The sequence below is a fragment of the Mixophyes fleayi genome, chromosome 7 (assembly GCF_038048845.1).
Source record: "Mixophyes fleayi isolate aMixFle1 chromosome 7, aMixFle1.hap1, whole genome shotgun sequence".
Classification (NCBI taxonomy): domain Eukaryota; kingdom Metazoa; phylum Chordata; class Amphibia; order Anura; family Limnodynastidae; genus Mixophyes; species Mixophyes fleayi.
The window spans coordinates 129,271,872-129,295,158 of record NC_134408.1 but is presented as its reverse complement, the minus strand read 5'-3'; the positions used below and the strand labels follow the sequence as shown (position 1 = coordinate 129,295,158).

Genomic DNA, 23,287 nt, shown 5'->3' with positions numbered 1-23,287 from the left:
TCCAACTAGACACCTCCGTTCTGCACAAGATCTGCGTCTCTCTTCCACTCTCGTCACATCCTCCCATTCCCGGTTACAGGACTTTTTTCGGGCTGCACCCACTTTGTGTGGAGTTTCCTCCCTCGCACAATAAGACTTACCTCTAGTCTTCAAACCTTCTCTGAAAACCCACCTCTTCAGACAAGCTTATAATATTCCTCAACCACCATCTTAATCTCCCTAGGTTACCCTATTACCACCCTCTACACAGCTAACACAAGACAACAACCCTCTGACCAACATTGCTGTGTGACTGATCATACAGCCCACTCAATACTTTTACCTTTGCATTCTAGCTGGTCCAGTGTGCAATATGATGTAGCACATGCCCCTGTGTTTCAAACTCCCATTGTCCCATAGATTGTAAGCTTGCGAGCAGGGTTCTCTTACCTCTCTGTTTGTCTGTATTACCCAGTATTGTTTTATCAATGTTTGTTCCCAGTTGTAAAGCGCTACGGAATTTGCTGGCACTATGAAATGTTGATGATGATGATGATAACCTGTTGGCTGATTCACTCCCAGAAGCCTTAAGTGAGTTAGAGTCAGGTGACTGACCTGAGTTCCAGAGGTATCTGACATTAACATAATGCACCTACAACACCCACCAGGCAAACAGGGGGTTAAAATAATATAGCTGAATTAAACCTGAACACTGAAATACATTGTAAATACAACACCCCCTACTATATAAGAACCTGCTTTGATGCCATGATTTTACTATAACGTATCTGATTATAGTATCCTATCCATTCATAAGTGATGTACAATCATCTATACCCATTATACATACTAGAAGTACGTAATCAATGCACTGTCTGATCCCAAAGTCCTTATTGCTCTTTTACCAGTAGATGGAGCTACCATATTGAGGTGTTGCATGTATTTTTATATATTTATTTCTTTTGCAGTTTCATACATTACCGACCATAGAGAAAGCACCAGCACAGGGGATGGAGAACACTAAGAAGGGGTTTATGTTCTGTTTTGCAAGCAGTGTGAAATGAATGTGGCCGCTTTGTGCTTTCTGTGCCTCAAAGCAAAAAAAAAACAACCTGCCTTGGCAAGGACAGCAGAACGGTACCTATACCCTGTGCTATGATCTCTCATTTTCTCCTCATCAGGTAAGATTACAGTTGCATTTTCTCCTCTTAGCATCTGGCTTTCTAACACATGGTCTGCAGCTCTTGAAATGCATGACAGAGAACCATTACAATTGTCATTTTTTTAATCACCTGATATTTATAGCTTTCTAAACCATAATCCGCTCCGTACCTGCATGGTATCTGTTGCAAGTTAGGCAGGCGAATTTTGCATGCTTTTCTTTCACAGTTGCTTATAATAATCTTGTCATCAGCATATAATTATACATACTTATTTATCCTTTGCTAGCCTTGAGGGAAAGAGAAGGTGAACTGTGTCTGGTTTCTGTCAGCTCCCTCAAAGCACCACGCTAATCACAGACCAAGATCAAATCTGTTATTGGAAGCCCTGTGTTTATTAGAACCTGCTGCTATATTCCTGAATAAAGGCACATCGTTTAGGCCTCAGGGATTTTTTCTCTTTAGTGAGATTAGTAAAAGGCCTTTCATATAGCATCTTTCTTATTTAATGTAGCAAAGTATTGAATATTTGTATACCTTAAGCGCAGATCATAAAAAGAAGTTTCAGTGATCAGCTGTGATTTGCTTTTGTTTTTAAAAAAAATTGTAACAAATAAAATCACTAAAATATATACATAGACATATTCTAATTCTTGGTTTAATTTGCCAGGTTAGTTACGATTAATCACACCCTTCCGCTTGCTGCTTTTCATGATTGTAAAAACAAAGGGTCCTTATAGCAAAAACTGAGGTTGTATACTTGAATTTTGCTGGGCGTTGTCATCTGCCAATGTACTAATTGTATTCTGGACATTTCTAGCTCTTTGTTATGTGATCTTAGCTGAAAGGTTAATTGTACAGAAATCATGCAAAATAATGGTAATATATGCAGATTGAAAGGCATTCTTTATGTAAGACAAAGATTTAGGGATTATATGTAACCTTGTCACAAGGGGAGAATTTTGCTTTGTTTTTATGTGGAGTTTTTTTTGTCTTCGTGGGTGTGGCAGCACTAAGGTCCCTCTTAAGTCTTCATTGCCAACCTGTTAATATAATACCCATAAGGCTGAAGTGAAAAAACATTAATAGAACGGAAGTTGATTTCTTGACATTTTATTAAACTGACACTGTTACATAGGGGGGTGATTCTCACGCTTGTGTTTGTTATAATTTAGGATGCTTTTATTGAGTGTTTAAGTGTGTGTTATTTATGTGATGATATTTAATTAGCAATTTTGTATATCAATGCCTGTCATCATTTTTAGTTTACTGTACATTGAAACTTAGATAGTTTATGGCATCTCTGTACAGGGAGCTGAATCAGTTCATAGACAGTACCAGGTTTACATTCATTATAATTCATCAGTCACAGTTAAACAAATTATATAAGAGTAAAAAACGGAACTCTGTGTTATTGTTTATTGTACTCCTGCAACAATATGTAATATACACTGCTTCCAAATTCCGTTAGATATGAGATATATTACAGCAAATAGATAACTTTTAACAACTCACCCATAGTTGCCAACTGTCAGGGGCTGGCTGGATTCGGGGTTATCTGCCAGCCAGGTTGGTCCCATAGGACTGGGTCACTGGACTGTCTGCAATTGTTTTCCTTTAAAATGTTCCTAATAGGCTGCTGAGCCAAGTCTTGCCCCCACCTGGGCTAATATTTGCCAGCCAGCACGTGCCAACTGTCCCTACTTTCTGGAAAAGACCCACATTTTAAAAGTTTGTCCCTGGAGTTTCGTGTTTTATGCTATTTTCCAATCTGACCAACTGCCTAGTACCATTCCTCTTATTCTGTATATTTATTTAAGTGACCACTGTGGACCTCATTTAGAGTCGGACGCAAAGTCCGATTTAGGCGCATCTAACCAAAAAAACACCACCACGCATGTGCAGAAAGCTTCAAATCCGCCTGCATCTTGGACGCAATTAACACTTGCGACAGCTTGCGACTCACTACGAGAGAATGGGAGGAACACAGAATTGTGAAGGCGTGACCATGTAAATACATCCTAGTCGCAGGGAGGTGCAGACACAGCACACGTCAAAACAGGGCTAAAGCTGTGCGGCAGGAATTAGGTGGCGCAAGCGTTAGCTAGCTGCAGGAACTGCTCGTAGCTCGGTAGGGTATTAAGAGTGGGACTCAACTGGGGTTGCTTGCCACTCGTAATACCCTACCGAGCTGCGGCACACTCCCACTCCTACACTTCTTACACGGACTGTGCGTCCGACTCTAAATGAGGTCCTATATGTTTTGATTCTCTGGGCTCTACAATTAATTGAAGATAAACTTTAAAATGTTTAAATGCACCTGCTTGGCAGCAATGTATCGCTTGAAAGTATTGAAAAATGTTGGGAACAAATTTAGCTTTTTGGTTTTCCTTTTATTTTTATAATCCAACTTGTAACTTAACCAAACTACACAAAGTCACAGAAAATGTTTCCATGTTTATTGGTTACATTAACATTGATAGGAACGCCCAAACTCAAATATTACTACTCTTTGGCACTTAAACAAAATTAATTTTGTCCTTAACTACCTGGTGGCATTAGGGTGTTTTCTCTTTCATGACCAGAGCCATTCTTATGTTTTGTAAATACATCAGACAAACTTTTCTCTTTTTTTTTCAGTCTATCCAAGTAACTTCCAAAATGTTATACATTGTTAAAGGAAGGGCAATTGGGCTATTCTGGTAGCATATATTTTTATTTTATAGGGATAATGAGCAGAAAATGGCAAAAAATGCTTCTTTCCCTGGGATAAATGTATCAAGCTGAGAATTTTCGGCGAGTTTGAAAAGTGGAGATGTTGCCTATAGCAACCAATCAGATTCTAGTTATCATTTATTTAGTACATTCTACAAAATGATAGCTAGAATCTGATTGGTTGCTATAGGCAACATCTCCACTTTTCAAACAAGCCAGAAACTCGCAGCTTGATACATTTACCCCTTGGAGTTACATTAAGGAAATAATGCAACCTGAGATATTTAACTAGCAAATTTTCCAAAGTATAAGGAAACCAAATATGTGCATTTTGTATAAGGTCTGTTGCAGTTTTTTTTGTAATTTCACACAGATGACACAAATGTACACAAATAATTATTGAGGGAATATGTGGAATAATGACCAGGAGTAGGGGGAAGGCAACATATGGAATGATGGTAATTTTTTTTTGTAGATGTAGAATAGGTGACATGGATAATGACATACTATTGGTGACCTTGGAAGGACAGAGGTTATTTTTAGTATACTTTTGCTTGTTTTACATTATTATTTGATTACACAATGGGGATCATGTAGAGTTGGCCGCAGTTTCCATTTAAAATGCGGTCGTAAACTGCGTCTGGGAAAAAGACACATTTTACAGTGATGTGTTGAGTCAGACGTATCTCCTGAGGCGGAATGGGGAAGGAGGGGGCCTGTATGGGCATGTTAGAGCAAACTTATGTCGACTGATATTCAGACACATACGTGTCTATCAGGAGACGGGAAACTTGTGGGAGATCCATCACTGGTGTAAGTTAAGAACTGATATGACGACGATCAGCTGATGGGCAGCGCGGTGGCACAGTGGTTAGCACTTCTGCCTCACAGCACTGGGGTCATGAGTTCGTTTCCCGACCATGGTCTTATCTGTGTGGAGTTTGCATGTTCTCCCTGTGTTTGCGTGGATTTCCGTGTGTGTCTGTGTGTGTGTGTGTTTGTGTGTGTGTGTGTATGTTAGGGAATTTAGACTGTGAGCTCCAATGGGACAGGGACTGATGTGAGTGAGTTCTCTGTACAGTGCTGCGAAATCAGTGGCTCTATATAAATAAATGATGATGAGGATTATATGGCCACAACCATGACTAGTGCCTTCTGGGCATGCACAGAAGCAAAATGCGTATTACACGCAGTATGCGTCACTTTGCGTCCTACGCTACATGAGCCCTGAGACGCACCTTGTGATTGAAGAGGCAGAACAAGCGAAGCCGGGGGCTTGTAAGGACGTATTGGAGCAAATGTAGACTGAGACTCAGATGCATATGTCTATCAGGAGAGGGGAAACTTCGGGGCTCAAGCACTGGTGTAACTTATGAACTGATCTTTTATGGGCGAACTAGGGAAAAGGGGACGTGATTCATGTTCTACCACATCTCTGTAGCAATAGATCAACTGCAATTGTTATTTAATGTTAGCTGACATGAGTCCTCATTATTGTCATTGATTTATTTCACAGATAAGAGCTGGATTATATTTGTTAACTTGTTGTTATTTTCATTCATAAGTACAATGCTGTCTACAAACAGCTTTTAATTAAATACTAAACTTTTTCATGGACAGCGATAGCAAAAGTGAAATCTGCAAAGTCTAGAAACAGACTACCTAATATACTAAGGAGTATATTTACTAAGCTGCGGGTTTGAAAAAGTGGAGATGTTGCCTGTGGCAACCAATCATTTCTAGCTGTCCTTTTGTAGAATGCACTAAATAAAATGACACCTAGAATCTGATTGGTTGCTATAGGCAACATGTCCATTTTTTGCTTTCCTTTTCTTAATGAATCAGCCCCAATTTGTTTATGCATCTGATATTAGCATCATTAACTATATTGATGTAGATATATACGGACAATCCTTTGTGATAGCAATCTGTGCATTTGACAAAACACTCTGGTCATTTATAAAGCATACTGTGCAATATTAAGTCCGCATAAGCGTCAACAGGCTCCTCAAATTTTGCAAGTCTGCACAGGGGTTTAATACCACAGACCTGTACCATTTACAGATATTCATGCCTCTCCCCCTTGCATGGATTCTTATGGCTAATTCTGCTGTCAATGCTAAGAAAACTGTGAAATTCAGCTGATTGGTCCATACTCCAGCTAGATCATAAACCCATATGCTTTACAGCACTAGGCAGCCCCTTGGGGGAGTGGTCAAGCTCCCATGGTAACATGGACACGCCCACTGTCCTGATGCCAGGGAAAACAATGTTGAGATAAATAAACACAGAAGGTGGGGTCAGTGTCTCCCAAACAGAAGACGCCCTGATTTTTGGAGGAGAAGAATAAATTATTAAAACCCTATACGGGTGGACATCTCATTAATCAAGATTACAAAGAGGGTGAATCTCTAAATAAACCATTATAATAACGTGCATTTATTTATTCTAATGGAAAAAGAATTACAAAGTTGCATCATATTACACTTTAGACAACATAATATAAAAAGCATTATTGTTAATTTCTAGAGTTCTGTTTTACACTGAAACCAGTGACTCATATAAATGTTGAAGGCATTGATATTTGATCATTCACTGAAACTCGAAGCAACCAAGCTTTAAATATGTAATAATTCTAATGAATGAGAAGTAGATGGATTATGTGAGTAATGTGTTTCAGTGGACCGGCCATCACAAGATGGCAGCCTACCATCTGGGAGAGTGGGTGGAAAATTGTGTACTTGCAGTGGTACATTACAACTCTTTTTTTTTTTTAGGCATTACAGAGTTTCCACTGTAAATAAATAAAAAAAAAAAAATGCTTAGCAGCTTATCTGCTGTTCAAAACACAGCTGCACACATTTCTGTCCTCAGGGACCAGCTTGGGTTGAGACTGTCTGAGAAATATCAGACGGGTTTGCCTCCAGAACTGGTGTCTGTCACCACTCTGCATTTTTATCCTTATGTAGGCTACTCTTCTGAGCATTGTGATGAGACCCAAGGGTGTGTGTGTATATATATATATATATATATATATATATATATATTTATACATATCTGCGTGAAAATAGGTGATTGGAAACATGTTCAGCATTATAAAGGTAATATGTAAAGGTTATCTGTAACTAAGTTTTCATTTTCTTTATTTTTCCGTAAATTTTAGGTAGAATTAATGGCATATGGACATATGCAACAAACAAATTTGTTTTCAGTGTTATGTGGAATGACAGCATAGAGCAACTTATACAAATAAATACGAATGTACATACTCAACGACAAGATAGTATAAAATGAATAATACACAGACTTATATAATGAAGAAGTTTTAGACGGAATCTCATACTTGCCAACTCTCCCGGAATGTCCAGGAGACTCCCGCATTTCAGGTGAGTCCACGGACTCTCGGGAGTGTATGGCAGTCTCCCACATCTGCTCACTTCCTAGTGAAGTGGGCAGAATTAGGGGAAAAATGCTGCGATTCTCTGGGAATCGCGGCATTTGGCCCCACACCCCACTGTAAAATGATTCGTTTACGTCATTACGTCATTTCCCTCAGAAAGGCTTCCAGACGCCAACTCCAAAAAGTTGGCAAGTATGCAGGAATCTGCTTGACATCTATATATGTACTAGTAAGTCTATGGAATGTCCCTTCTAAAATGTATTCTATTGATAATAGTGGAAAATATAAGAACTATCATTTTGCACCTTTTCTTAAAAAAATAAAGGGAATTATTTAATAGAACAGTGCTATGGGAAAGAATATGCTGCAACACGTAGCAACGTGTCAGATGGCAGCTTCATTTTCCAATATGTGCTACAAAGTGCACATTAGAATATGATTGCTATGGATCTTTTCATAAATATAAATTGATTATACTCAATATTTTGTTAGCCCCTTTGCTACTGAGGCATGTTTTTCACCCCTCTGCTGAGTCTCTTTTGCCCCCTTTGGGTCCACTACATTCCAACTTCAACATGGGGTATATTTACTAAACTGCAGGTTTGAAAAAGTGGCAACCAATCAGATTCTAGCTGACATTTTGTAGAATGTACTAAATAAATGATAACTAGAATCTGATTGGTTGCTATAGGCAACATCTCCATTTTTTATTCAAACACCGCAGTTTAGTAAATATACCCTTTTGAGTTATTTTCCAGTGCAGTAGTCATACAATTAATACCTTATTTTTTTCAGAAAATACAATTTAGTTCTTTATAACCTAAGGTGAGAATGACAAGTAGTTTCAGAAAGTGGTGCAATAACGAAAAAAAACCTTAATATTCTAAAAAGAACAAAGTATGGCAAGCATTAAAAGTAAGGACTTTTGACTTCTTTATGTATATCTGCAGGTCTTCTAATAAGATTGATGCCCCCAAATGATAAAATATTATGTTGGAGGAGGGGGTTGTCTGGTGGTCACCTGACAGGAAATATAAAGTGAAATTATTCCTCCTAATATGTGACACAATTCCTTAATTTGGGACCATGAAAAGGAAAATGGTAATATACTGAGCACACTGATTTATATGTGTTGCGTAGGAGAAAATGAAAGTATTCTCACACCTACCAAAGGTGAGAAGAGGCTTTTATAGCAAACCCCTCTTCACAATTTTAAGCATTAGGAGGGAATTTTCTTGGAACTGTGAATAACACTCATACTCAAAGTAGATCAAATGCTCTTCTCATAAGTGAAAAATAAACACAAAAATATAGTGCACACCGTGTGTTGAATATTATTGTTCATTGAAAAGTAATATTTATGCTCACCTTGCTCAGGTGAATTGTAGGTAGTTCTGTGTATAACAGTAATTTCTTCAGTATAAATGGTCTTCCAAAGTGTGTCCCAAATGAAAGAATATAATAAAAGAATAGCAACTTATAGGGGTCCCTGAACATAGCAGTTATACATAAGGAATGGAAATTAATTCACACACCCTGATCTGCATAAAATGTTTTCCTCGATCCCTAGACATATTAGAGCAGCAATCCCGTGAAAAAAATGAAGTGTTTTTATTTAGATACATAAATCACTGTGGCTGGCTATAACAAGAATACTATTATTACTATAGATGCTCAGGCTCGGTTCCTCAAGAAACAAACACACCCAAACTTAGGAGATCCAAATAACGAGCCTACTGTCACACACCCTCGGAGTTGAAAATGAGGCAAAACGTCATCTTTTTGAATTCCTTTTTAAGATCCAACATAGCGAGGGGTGGGAAGGAGGGTGGACCCCCATTTTTCTTTTCTGCCACTGCTGTGTGCCAATGTGTCCTAGATGTGCTAGGAACTGCCGTGTGTTTGTTTCATTGCTCTGTCGCTTATCATCCAGCCAGGTCGCTGCAGTATTTGTCCGAAAGTGTATGAAAATAATATCGTGACCTGTGCAGTGGTCTAAATTGACTGCAAATGACTTGAAATTAGTTTTATTGAGGTTAATAATAATGTAGGAACAAAAATAGAGCAAAATTATGTGATTTTAGCATATTTTAGGATTTTTCCTTCAAAACCCAAAACCAAAACCAAAACACACAAGGGTGGTTTTGCCAAAACCAAAACCAAAACACAAAGCTAATCCAGATCCAAAACCAAAACCAGTTCACAGGGGTCAGTGAGCATCTCTAATTATTACCACTTCCCTTGCTTTGTTTCTTCAGGCTGCTATTAATGATTTATGATTATGAACTGTGTCATGGACCATGGCAGCCACTCCCACATGGCACCTAATGTAGTGAGCAGAGAGGTTTTGAAACACCACTCTGAGCTCTGGCTGCTCTATGTACTGTAATATCTTCCCCTTCCTTCTCTTCCCTCTCACTTCACATGACATGCTGAGAGCTGTGAGCCTGTGTCTGTGTAATTGTAACCTCTGGAGAGATTGTGAAAATAAGATATAGAGGTGTAGAAGGACAGATAAGGAAAATGATCAGATGTATATTTAATGTGAGATTGCGGACTTGTTTTTAGAACCTACAAACTAAATGGGGAGTGACTAGTACTCCAGATACATTAGACTGGGGAGGTGTTCTTATGCATCCATGTAATCCTTGTTGCACCATGGTTGTACCTGAGAATTAGGAGAATTCATTGGCAGCCTGCATGCCTTTCACAAGGACTTTCATCTATTTAATCAAAATTTTCTAGTGCCAATGTGTCTTCACTGTTGTTGTCTTAAAATAATACTACTTTTTCTTTATCATATTTTGGGTTTGTGCTGTTCGTCCTTTCTTTTGTTTGCTTTTGATTATTACATTTTGACGTTACATACAACTTGCAGCTTCCACTGCTGACCATTTTCATTGCAGACACCTGCACACTCACCACCTCCATCTGGCACAATCATCAGTGTCTACCGTGCTGCGCGGCCATTGCTGTACTGATTTTCCCTATGAAAAACCTTTTGAGTACACAATATATTTGACATTTATTATCTAAAATGCTGAAGCCAAGGGAATGCGATTTCTGTTTCCCTGGGTTACAACATAAAAGAAAAGCATTTTCGTGCAGAAAAAAAAGAGTCATAATTATTTACTCAAATCGTTCCTATTGCATTAGGAATTATGTCAGGTGACATAATTGATGCTTATAATGTTATATTCTTAAGAAACACAGAAATCTACTGCCAAAGGTAGAACCTGTTTAAAGTGGTTGGCAGAATAAATATGCAGAACATTTTTTTCCAGCTAAAGTGTAGAAGAGAATAGCCCCTAAACTGTACTATTTGATACATGTAATTAACATAACAATTTTTAGAAACAAGTTACAAACGATATCTGATAATAAATTGTTCCCATACTAGGTTGTGCTGATCATTTTTCAATATTCAATGTATAATATAGGACTTGGTAAGCTTAGATATAGCAAGATGTATATTGCAAACAATTGCAACTCATCATAATGTAGCTTTATTTTTGCTCGTGAAGCATTTTTCTAAGTACTTTATTACCTGCTGTGATTCACGGAGGTGTGCAAGACGCAACTAGATGACCCTTTGTCATGTCAGAATTCTAGTACCAAGGAAAGCGGTTTCTCTGGTATCAGCCTTTTGAAAGCCACAGGTGTATTTGGCTCTACAGAAACTAACTAACACCAAACATGGAAGATTTGTTGCATCAGTAGTCTTAATAGTTGTCCTCACTATTTTGCAAAACTGCTCAACACTATAGTCGCAAAGTCTGTTTTTAGCCTTTTGAGACATTTTAGCACTATTCAGAATTCACAGAAGTTGGATGTATGAATCCTTAGACAGAAGTCCAGATTGATGTTCGACTGTAACTTGCACGTAAGTTGTGGTTTAAAAAGAGCGCCGAATCTGTGCATAGTTTTAATCAAATTCAAATCCAAGTGTATCTCAAGATATGCTTCCATTTGAATCTAGGTGTAAGTACACTCTTGTCGTAGGTAGACACAAAGATCAGACTGCAGTATTTGCACATGCGTATGTACAATAAGAGGTCACATCAGAACAAATAAAGACATTTTTTGATCATAAAATAACAACTGCTATCAGCATAATCAATTATATAAATATTACATTTCAAATATATAAATATTTTTACATTAATTACATAAATAAAGATGCTTTCAATGCGTATACTGTACATGCAATGTATTTATATAGTCTATCTTAGTTACATACACTTCTTTGATAGCTGGTGGCAAACATACGTGTAACTGTTAAAATCAAAGACTATGCCATATCAGTCATCACTATCAGTCGGCATTTTCACCTGACCTGTAGCGGGTGCAAATGATGCGGCTGAAAGCAAATGTACTTATGACAAACCCAGGGCTTTAATCGGCCGCATCTGCCTCAGAATGTCCGTACTGTACATGGCCTATGGTAATCCACCTTCCCTCCCCCGTTGCGCCTCTCAAGTCATAAGCAGTTGTGTCATATGTGTATGGACATGAATTGCATGCAATTGCGTTCATCTACGTAATGTCTATTTCAGGGCATGCACAGAGCTATTTCATGCAAGATATGCTATGCAAATGTCCGTACGTATAAGCGCGAATTAGGCTCAGAGACTCTAAGTTTTTCCTGAATTAAATTGACAGGATTTCACAGGATACTCACATCACTGTTTTGCTATTGGGTACCATGCTCCTTCCACTATCTAAATCTCAGTCTGTGGTTCCTATTCCTCTCATCACCTCCTGAGACTGCACTTGTCAAATGCCACCCTCCCCTCAATAACATAATCACATGAGCAGCATGGTCATCCCCTACCGCTGTGACCACTGCGATGATCTGATTGGCAAATAAACAGAGTAAACCCTGAAGATCGGGAGATGGTGATAGAATACAATAATATAGTGAAACAACTTAAAAACACTATGCACAAGTATCTCTCATTATACAGCCTTATTATGTTTCCCTGAGAATATCTTAATATGTTGTGCTTAATGAGACGATGCCTCCGCAAATAGGCCTAAAACTTTCTTTTTTACCAAGTAGTAAAACCACAGGGTTCCTGCCTCTAGGGCCACTGTCTGTCATTGTGATGTGGGTGACCAATTCACCAGAATTCCTCCCAACATTGCTCCAAAGGGATATTGCCATCATGGACAAAGAATTGACATAAAAATTTGTGTTACGTTCTAAAAAAATATTTTATTGAGCAGAACTTATATTTATGACCCCTTACATCTCTTGCCCAATGTAGCAGCCCTGTTACGACCACTGGAACTAATTAGTGCATGACACGGGCTTGTTATATCATAGAATGTGGTACATCATTGGCTAGACTAGAGCTGCAGCTATCCAACGACTTGTCACACACCATGATGATCATTTCCTGCGCCCTTCCGACATCTGGTGCACCAATTGTTAAGTGGAGTTTCCTTTTACTTATCTCAACCACTCCTTAATCTACAGTGTGCCTAACAATAATACCACCCTTCCTTCAGGACAGAATTATATGTTCTGTCCTATGTTCCCTCCAAACTGCTTAGAAAGGTTCTACATTGCTGGCTCATTGTCTAGACCAGGGCTTTCCAAACCCAGTCCTCAGGGCTCCCCAACAGTGCAGGTTTTCCGGATCACATGTGACATAATTAGGACCACCTGTGGATCTGTTACAATGTGTCAGTCAGTAATGAATGCACCTGTGCTCCAGCAAGGAGATATGGAAAACCTGCACTGTTAGGGAGCCCTGATGACTGGGTTTGGGAAACCCTGGTCTAGTCAATGACGTGCTGCCTTCCATGATACAGAATCCTTCCTTCCCACAATTTGGAAATTTTGCCATGAACCACATGCTGATAAAATAGTGATAGGGCATATAGTTATTTTAAAAGATATAGCCTAATGGTCTAATTATTAATGTTTATGTCCGATTTATCCTGAAAATAGAGAATAAATGGCAGCAATGAACGAATTATGCGCTAAAAATTGCAAATTACAGTAAAAAAAGGATCCAAACAATTTTTTACAAGCAGAGTCAGCATATATTATGTGCTTTAAGATATCATAATTACTTTGTTGTGGACTATTAAGTCTCTTGAGATGGTCTCATGAGAGTCATACATTGCTTTAACCAGGTAACTGGTGTTTAACTATTTAAGGTACAGGGAAGAATAGTATAACAATACTACATTTGGTAAACAAAAAATGTGATCTATAAATATCATCCAGTAATCACTGCAGTGATCTGTGAGTTAAATAATAATTTGTAAAAAGAGAAAGTGCATGGCCTTCTTTTAAGCATCATTTCATGATGTCCGAGTTTCACACACATGTATTTTATTATTTATTTAACAGTTATTTATACAGCGCCTATATACTCTACAGCGCTTTACAGGGAATATTTAATCTCACCATTCCCTGCCCCTGTGGAGCTTGCAATCTACATTCACTACAACACAGACACACATGGGTTAATTTTTGTCTGAAGCCAATTAACCAACCAGTATGCCTCTGGAGTCACATCTGTCGCTCCAGTGAAAAGGCTTATAATTTGCTTCACCTAATTTATAAAGGTTTACCGCCAGAGAAAGTACAGATTTCTCCAGCATTAACCCCATCTTCGCCAAGAATTGCTGTCCCCATAGAGCTCTATCGGAATGAAGAAAAGTGTCCCTTTAACAAGCAGCAAAAAGGTTTAAGTTTTCAAAAAGTTCATGCCACATGTGGATGTTGTTATCCATTGAATTCTACTGTGGAGTGTACCCAACAAGTTCCCCCATATCACACAATCTGGCTTTGTGGGCAAGGTATTGACACTGCCGATGGCTCCAGTGTGAGGGCTCACCTAAAAGTCATAGGCAAGAAGGAAACTCTCTTTCCTTATCTTTCTAACACTGTCAATGTCTTTCTGTTTATTTCACTCTAAAATTCTCCTTTTCATATGTCTCTCTCCCCCTTTTTCCATCTTTTTTCCCATCATCATTTGCCATGCTCACTGTACAGTCATTTCTTGTTCTCTCTATTCTCTGCACAAGTTCTACCACATGCTCTCTCTCCATGTGACATTCTCTCTCTGCTGTATCTTCCTGTAACATCCCCCTTGTCTGCTGTCTCTTCATATGACATCATCGGACTCTGCTATCTCTGACATTCCTTCTGTATGTAGAACACACTCTCAATGTGATAGTGTGAGGATACCGGGTTTATCTGGCCCAGCTATACTCACTTCGCACTAACTGGCCAACCATGAGTGCCTTACTATACCAGGGAACCTCAGTACCCCCTAGAGGTTCACTAATCACACAGACAAAGCACTTATAAAGAACTATGGTACTTTTATTATTATACAATACATCAGAATAAAGATACACTTTAAACAAAGGGCTGCAGTCACCTTTTCTCCTGGTTCCCAATTTTCTTCCCCCCTACCAGTGCGGTAGGAATCTGATACAAAGTCCCACTTCTCCAGCAGGCCCACCCAAGTAATCAGACTCACGGGGTGATGCACTGAGGAAGCATGAAGTAGTCAAGAAGAAGCCTATAGCTCCAACGCCTGACCCCTCCAACACAGCAAGCTCTGTACTCTGCCCCACCTGCCCCATGGCTGGGTCCCTCCTCTTAAAACCCGTTAGATTTCCCACATTCATGGGACTTTCTCCTGGGTGGACTTAGATATATCACCCCTCAGAAATCTGCCAGCTGTCATAATGGGCCTGCTACAGGGCAGTACCAATACACCCCATGGCCCCCTGCTTGTTTAACTCTAAGCTGTCTATCTGGCCACAATCTCAGACAATGGGGGCATATTCAGGTTGATTAAAGGGCAAGGCCAGGATGATTAAGTGACTCTCCTAGTGACATACATTTATACATTTCAACATTGTAGAAGTGCTGTGACACTGCCTTACATAATTATAAAGCACACCACACTTGCATAGAACGACTTTATCAACACTGGGTAAAGTTACCCATAAGTAATAGGACAGTGCACTTGCGCTCTAGGGATCTGGGGAATATTAAAGAGGTAGAAAATTGCTTGTTGTTATAGTTGACATTTTGTGAGACATGAAGTGCAGACTGGTTAAGGTGAAATCAATGTGAGACATGAGGTGCAGACTGGTTCAGGTGAAATCAATGTGAGACATGAGGTGCAGACTGGTTAAGGTGAAATCAATGTGAGACATGAGGTGCAGACTGGTTAAAGTAAAATCAATGTGAGACATGAGGTGCAGAATGGTTAAGGTGAAATCAATGTGAGACATGAGGTGCAGACTGGTTAAAGTGAAATCAATGTGAGACATGAGGTGCAGACTGGTTAAAGTGAAATCAATGTGAGACATGAGGTGCAGACTGGTTAAAGTAAAATCAATGTGAGACATGAGGTGCAGACTGGTTAAGGTGAAATCAATGTGAGACATGAGGTGCAGACTGGTTAAAGTGAAATCAATGTGAGACATGAGGTGCAGACTTGTTAAAGTGAAATCAATGTGAGACATGAGGTGCAGACTGGTTAAAGTGAAATCAATGTGAGACATGAGGTGCAGACTGGTTAAAGTAAAATCAATGTGATACATGAGGTGCAGAATGGTTAAGGTGAAATCAATGTGAGACATGAGGTGCAGACTGGTTAAGGTGAAATCAATGTGAGACATGAGGTGCAGACTGGTTAAAGTGAAATCAATGTGAGACATGATGTGCAGACTGGTTAAAGTGAAATCAATGTGAGACATGAGGTGCAGACTGGTTAAAGTGAAATCAATGTGAGACATGAGGTGCAGACTGGTTAAGGTGAAATCAATGTGAGACATGAGGTGCAGACTGGTTAAGGTGAAATCAATGTGAGACATGAGGTGCAGACTGGTTAAGGTGAAATCAATGTGAGACATGAGGTGCAGACTGGTTAAAGTGAAATCAATGTGAGACATGAGGTGCAGACTTGTTAAAGTGAAATCAATGTGAGACATGAGGTGCAGACTGGTTAAAGTGAAATCAATGTGAGACATGAGGTGCAGACTGGTTAAAGTGAAATCAATGTGAGACATGAGGTGCAGACTGGTTAAAGTGAAATCAATGTGAGACATGAGGTGCAGACTGGTTAAAGTGAAATCAATGTGAGACATGAGGTGCAGACTGGTTAAGGTGAAATCAGTGTGAGACATGAGGTGCAGACTGTTTAAAGTGAAATCAATGTGAGACATGAGGTGCAGACTGTTTAAAGTGAAATCAATGTGAGACATGAGGTGCAGACTGGTTAAAGTAAAATCAACCCCTCGTTTTCTCACAGACAGTGACAGTCAGTCCGCATGCAGCTCACCTGTCACACACTCACCCATTGACAGTGCTTGTACTGTTTGTTTTTGGTCATCTATTGGTGATGGTCTCTTGGTGACAGTCACTCCATATGCTGCCCCTTTGTGTTGTATCTGCCCCTGGGTGTCTGATCGCCCACAGAGAGGACTTTTTACCTGATAAAGGTAGTGGTTTACACCATCTCTGAGAGAGCACTTACATACTCAGCGTCCAGAAGAAATGACAGAGAGTAAGTCAATGAAAGGGGTATAATTCTTATGTATGTTCAAGGGCCACAATGTGGTTTGTTGGTAAAGACAAATCCACTGCATGTATGTGGAGGACTCGTTGTATAAACCATTATCTCTACCACAGCAACTGCCACTGTCCAAGGTGCTGAAATATTATCAGCTCTTTAAAGGCAAGCAAGAGAACATTTTCTCAGCTGTGGTAAGGTAAAACTTGCCCTTAAAGACATTGCTGTTTTAAATGTAGCTGTCAAAGCTTCTGAATCTGCAGAAATTTGGCAGCATGGTGACTTGGGGGTTAGCACTTCTACCTCACAGCACTGGAGTCATGAGTTTGATTCCTGACCATGGCATTATCTGTGTGGAGTTTGTATGTCTTCCCCGGGCACTCCGGTTTCCTCCCACAATCCAAAAGAAAAACCATATTAGTAGGTTAATGTGTGTGTGTGTGTGTGTGTGTGTGTGTGTGTGTGTGTGTGTGTGTTTTTTTTTTTAGGGAATTTAGACTGTAAGCTCCAATGGGGCAGGGACTGATGTGAGTGAGTTCTCTGTGCAGCGCTATGGAATTAGTGGTGCTATGTAAATAAATAAATGAGGACGATGATGTTCACATTTAGTCTTATGAAAAATTAGAAGCCCTAAAGACTGGTTCAAGATACCAGAGAAAGTGAGCTGAGAAAAACCAGATATGGGGTCCAATAAGTCATAAGCACCAAGAGGTCTGATAATGAGAAACAAACACATAATTTCAAAACAAAGTTGGAAAATCCATTGAACTCCATTTGTACTGGGGTAAATAAATAAAGTTTAAAGGGTCACTAGCCTCAACATTCTATGTCTTTATTTGTTTTGTGTGCAGGAAATTAAATGTAAAACTACTGTTTGTTTTTACATTTTTCTTAGGATAAAGACATTTATGTGGGAGACAATGAGTTTGTTTACACACAGCCGGAAGCCATGAGTAATGTTCAGTAGTTCCTTTTGCTCCCTCCCCTTCTCCTTTACCTCCCACTCTCCTCTCCTCTCAGTAATATGTCTGATAAGAAAGTAAAGTACTGCTCATTATAGTTCTGAGGGGGGAGTGCAGATAGAGGTGGAGTTGCTAGACATGAGTTTCCAAATACTTGGTTTTTGGGGGGGGAGGGGGGAGAAAACACTTGGTGCAATAATAATAAAATTAGAACGGTACAATGTATATAAATGTAATAATGTATGTAAAAAAATAATTAGGCAGTAAGATATACATTAAAAACTCTACATTAATATTAACCTCATTTAAATAAATCAATCTTTACCATCTTACCAAATCAATATAAAAAATTGTAAAGTATGACATATGTACAAAATGAATACTAATTTCCTCCTCACATCAAATTAAACTGAAAGAAATCCAATGAGGGGTATATTTACTAAACTGTGGGTTTGAAAAGGTGGAGATGTTGCCTGGAGCAACCAATCAGATTCTAGTTATCATTTATTTAGTACATTCTACAAAATGACAGCTAGAATGTGATTGGTTGCTATAGGCAACATCTCCACTTTTTCAAACCTGCAGTTTAGTAAATCTAGCCCTCAGTGTTAGTTACTCACCAACTGCTTCACATCACTCTCAGCAGTTAAGAAAATGCAGAATATCACAAGTAATGTTTATTGCATTACACTAAAGCCAAAAGTAAAAACAATCATGATGGCCATTTTGTTGAAGCCAAAGTTCATTAAAACAAAGTCAGATCCCCACCAAAATGGGTCCTATACTGCAGACTAAAGGTTATAGTTTTTTAAAGCAGGAAGAAGGAGGAGGTTCCTATGAGCTGTTTCCTCATTCTAAACCAGACAGCTGTCATGACTAAAGTTTATGAGGGTTTCTGGGCAACTGGAAACCCTCCTAAGTGCGCCTGTAGGTTGAAATGTTTGCACACACATGCAAGAGAATGTCATACTTGTCAACTTTGCAGGAAGTGTTCTGGGAGATTTGGGGGAGATAGGCATGTTGGGGGCAGAGCTCGGCGGGTCGCGTCATTTGGCCACACCACCTAAACGTCTATCACAGTTTCTGACCAATTACAACAGGGGGTGGGGCCATGATGACATGCGATACATGTCATAAGCCCAGTCCCCCGCCACTTTACTATAGAGGTGGTTAGGAACCGGAAGGCTGCCCTGCTCTCCTGTGAGGACTCCCAGAAATCCGGGAGGACCCCCAGAAATTCGGGAGGACTCACGGAAATCCAGGAGTCTCCCTGAAATTCCGGGAGAGTAGGCAACAATGGAGAAAGTCTTATCTGAAAAGACAACAAGAACAATGGTGGGACTTCAAATGCCAATGTATATTGACAAAAACAAAGGATTCCAACTGTTGTTTACAAAAATGAAACTCAAATGAATCCTGCAGATGTCACCATTAATATGAAATTCACTATTATAGATAGCTACTGTACAAAGTATTTTATTAAGCAAACATTTAAAGCAAATATTTCATAGAAATAGCATAGAACTAGCCCATAATTAAATACAAAATAATGTACCATTCATGTAAACTGTTGTCCTAAATTTTTATCTATAGCACACATATATTGTGCTTACAGGTGCTTAAACTTTTGACCAGTCCTCTAAAAAATTCATATAAAGTATACATATGTCTACATTTGTAAATGCAATAGGATCCAGACTTGGCTCAAATAAATTTATGCCACAATTTATGTCATGGACAGACTTTGGGCCTGCTTTAGAGTTATTGGAAAAGCAAAAAAAGGAGTAAATTTGATCTTGGACAAAACCAGATTGCAATTGTGAAAGTGCATTTATGTATTTTGCATGCAGATAAAATACTGGCTGTGTGAAGAAACGAGTGTGATACGATTACCATTGTGTGTCTCGTTTCTCACATAATGTGGATTATAGTACTTTTTATAGCCCTTGCTTTTGTTCCACAGCTCACCAGACTACAACTGCATTGTCCAATTACATGTGGTTAAGGGGACATTGTAGTTCAATGTAAATATGCATATTGTGTATTATATATTGATGACTTGCAGTAATGTTATTCATTGTCCTTAAACTAAAGCCAGGAGGGTTATGGGTAAAGATCAGGTGGTGTCCACAATACTGGTGAGAGGGCTGGAGCTGCAGGGGGGAAGGGTGTTCATTCTGGGATTTCATTCATGAAGAGTGCAAGATCTAGTTTTGAGTTGTTGTTCACTAACTAGAGTCTATATATGCAGCTGAGAGAAATCCATGGGTCGTGAAGACTGGACAGCCAGGTGACTATAACTCCTTAAGCTATTGCGGAAAGGGACAGATGATGTGGTAAACCTGTCTGGCATTTATTTACTGTGTGTACATAATATTCTAGTTTTGTTTGTATGACAATAAATATACTGTTGTATTTTTATAACTGCATTTGCCTGAGTGACTATACAAATCCTAGAAGGTACTGGGTAGACTTCCCTGGCATAGGAAGGCACCCGTGGGTGGCCAGCCAGCGTGAAGTGGGTAGCATTGGGCCAGAAAACCCGGTATCTTCACAGATTGCTTTTGCATATTACACACAAATAATAAATAGCTTAATTTTTACACTTCAGATTGAGTTGAGATAAGACATGGTGCCTCACAACTTTAAGTCTACGCACATTATAGGTTTGCCCCACCCCCCTTTCGATGCAACATGGTTATGCCAAGGTGCAAATTTTTTTTTAACTCTACATGAGGCTATTTATGTCCAGTGATGCTTCAAAATGCTTATAACTTACAAAATAAAAATGCATTAGACTTTTGTCACAACTATGTTATTTTACTCACACATGAGATTAGATTCAATTTAATGTCAATATGAATTATAGAGGTCATCTAATTAATATTTATAAGTATATCAGAAGTCCATACAAATGTGTCTTATGATCTTTTCATATCCATACAGAGAAAAGGAGTCATCAGTCGTGAATGAAGCAAAGAAAGTCTTATTATGAGCATAGGGAGGGGTTCTTTACTGTAAGAGTAGTTAAACTGTGAAATTCATTAACAGTGAGGTGGTGATGGCAAATGTACAAGCAAACAAAATTTAAAAATGGATTGGATGCTTTTTTTGTTGCAAGAAATGTTTTTTTGTACCTAGAATTAGTAGAGGACATTATTGAGGACATTATTGATTCAGGGAATTGAACCAATCTTTGTGGTCATGAAGTTTGATTCCCCCTCTGTGAGGCTAAATTGGGAACTGTCGCGCTGGGGCGTTATTGTTTTGCCTTCCTCTGAATCAACACAATTATAATTTCTGCAAGGTGGAACCTGTTTGACCTGTGTCACTTTTAAACCTTACTACCCATAAGTAATCCCTAGTTAAGATCTTTCTAGAAGAATGATAATATGCTCGAAATCTGCCAATGAACCTCCAGCTATAACTGCTCCTTCTCCTAATAGATCACCCAGCCTCCCCAGACAACCGAACTGGGGGTGTCTGGGGTATCTTTATGTCAAGCAACGCATCACACACCTCAGTGTTGTTCTGTAAAATTAGTACTTGCCTATAACAGAGAGCTGTGAGCAATATTTTCCGCAGCTAGTCAGATGTATGAAGATCAGCAATTTCCTACAACATGCTGGCACAATGTCTGTGTTTCCTGGATGAAAATTTAGGACAGCCGTTGTTTACACAAATGTTTAATTATTTCTAATGTAATAATTGGCTAGTGCTATTTTTCTTCCTTGTGTCGTACAACATACATTATGTGGTTCTTTAACAGTGAATTTTGTATGCATTGTGACTTCTGTGTATCACTGTTGTTTAAAAAAGATTAATTTAATTTTTTTTCCTATAGCAGTTACAATCCTGTGTTCTTTTTCAATACAGACTGGGTTGGTGTTGTAGCATAATTGGATTTGGAGCCACTAATATTGATAATATCAAAATTGTTGATCCTTTTGATTCACATTTTGAATATACTTGCCTACTCTCCCTGAATGTTTGAATTTCGGGAGTCTCCCGGAATCCCGAAAGTGCAAGTCTTCCTCCTGGAGGAGGAAGTGGCCGGAGGCGGGGCTAAGTGACGACATTTCCACCATGATAGTCCGCCCTCTATATAATGCAGCAAAGTATTGCACACCAGGCAGCAAGGCCACTGTCACACCATAAGCCCCTGTCCGAGGATGGCTAATTGTCTCCAGCCTTTTATCATGGAAATAATCAAGATTAAAAGCTTACTACATTTTTCTTTCATGTTTTCTTTTTATACCTCTTTCACAATGAAATCTCCCGTGTTCTTCAATCTGGGTTTTTGCCGTGTCACAGAGCATCCCAGCTCAGAGACCCCGTCCACACTATACCTTGGACCCGGCAAATTCCTGGGTAGACCGTGTACACACTGAACACGGGTCTGCCCGGTTCTCCCTGGCAACATCACAAGAGAAGCTCTGATTGGCTCCTCTTGTGATGATGATTTTTTTTTTATCTTGTCAATGGTGTTCAGTGAGACATGGGTTTTTTAACCCGGGTCGCACCGTTCACACTGCAGGCAACCTGGGTCTGACACAGGAATAACCCTGCAAAAGTCCTGGGTCTAATTCGCGGGTCATCAGACCCGGGATTTTACACTGACGTCCTTTCACACAGAGCCTCGACCTGGGTTGTTGGATCTCGCCCCTGCAAAACCCGGGTTTTTTAGGCAGTGTGAATGGGGTATAACTTTGGAGGACAAATGTCCTCTTATATTTTATAATTAATTTCAGTTTATGCCTCTCTCTGTCACAAATTTGCACCCGCAAAATACCTTGCGCCCTAGGCTGCAGCCTAGTCAGCCTATTGTATAATCAGGCCCTGGGTGAATATCTGTAAATGCAACTTACAAGAACTGAGAAATGGGTGTTCCAACAAAGCTGATGAAAGACAGCAGACAGGTCTTTTTGGCCACTTATCCTTCCCCTCTTCAGATACTATGTAGAAGGCTAATGTAACATATTGCATCTAGAAAGATGCACTTATTGGAGAGAGTCCAATGCAATAAGTGTTGTAAATTACAATCAGGTTAATAGTTTTATGAAATTACATTAATATATCAATTAGTAAATATATTTATTCCTTTGAGAGCAAAGCTGCAGTCATCGTGTGAGCCAGACAAAAGGAATTAGAGAACACTACAGGATGCAATAATCTCTTCCGTTTTCTTATAAAAATAATGGCATAAAATGGTGCGCCTGCTTTATTAAGGATGCCACATTATCCTGCTTTAATGAGTGCAATCAGGTAAACACAGTAAATTAAATGGTGTGCGTCTTCTCCCTTAAACCCCAACATTGTTCATAAATAAACCAAGAGGGTAAAATACATTGTTCAATGTTTATTTGACATTCCGCCATTCCAGCTGTGTTAAAAGGTATTACCGCTCCACTCCACTATAGACAGCTGAAGCTCCTCCCACAACTTTAATACAATGTCCTGATAGGATCTAATACAGGTCAAAGCTGGGACTGAGTTCCTGTGACATCACTGGCC

General features: G+C 39.2%; 1 protein-coding gene across 1 annotated transcript in view; it reads left to right on the top strand.

Annotated features, from left to right (window-relative positions):
• Positions 1-974: 974 nt before the first annotated feature.
• The window catches only part of LOC142098168 (sodium channel protein type 2 subunit alpha-like), a 99,996-nt gene continuing 77,683 nt past the window's right edge, over positions 975-23,287 (top strand). The window contains exon 1 of the mRNA XM_075180731.1: positions 975-1,160. The gene's annotated coding sequence lies outside the window, so the exon portion shown is untranslated. The remainder of the gene's footprint in view (positions 1,161-23,287) is intronic.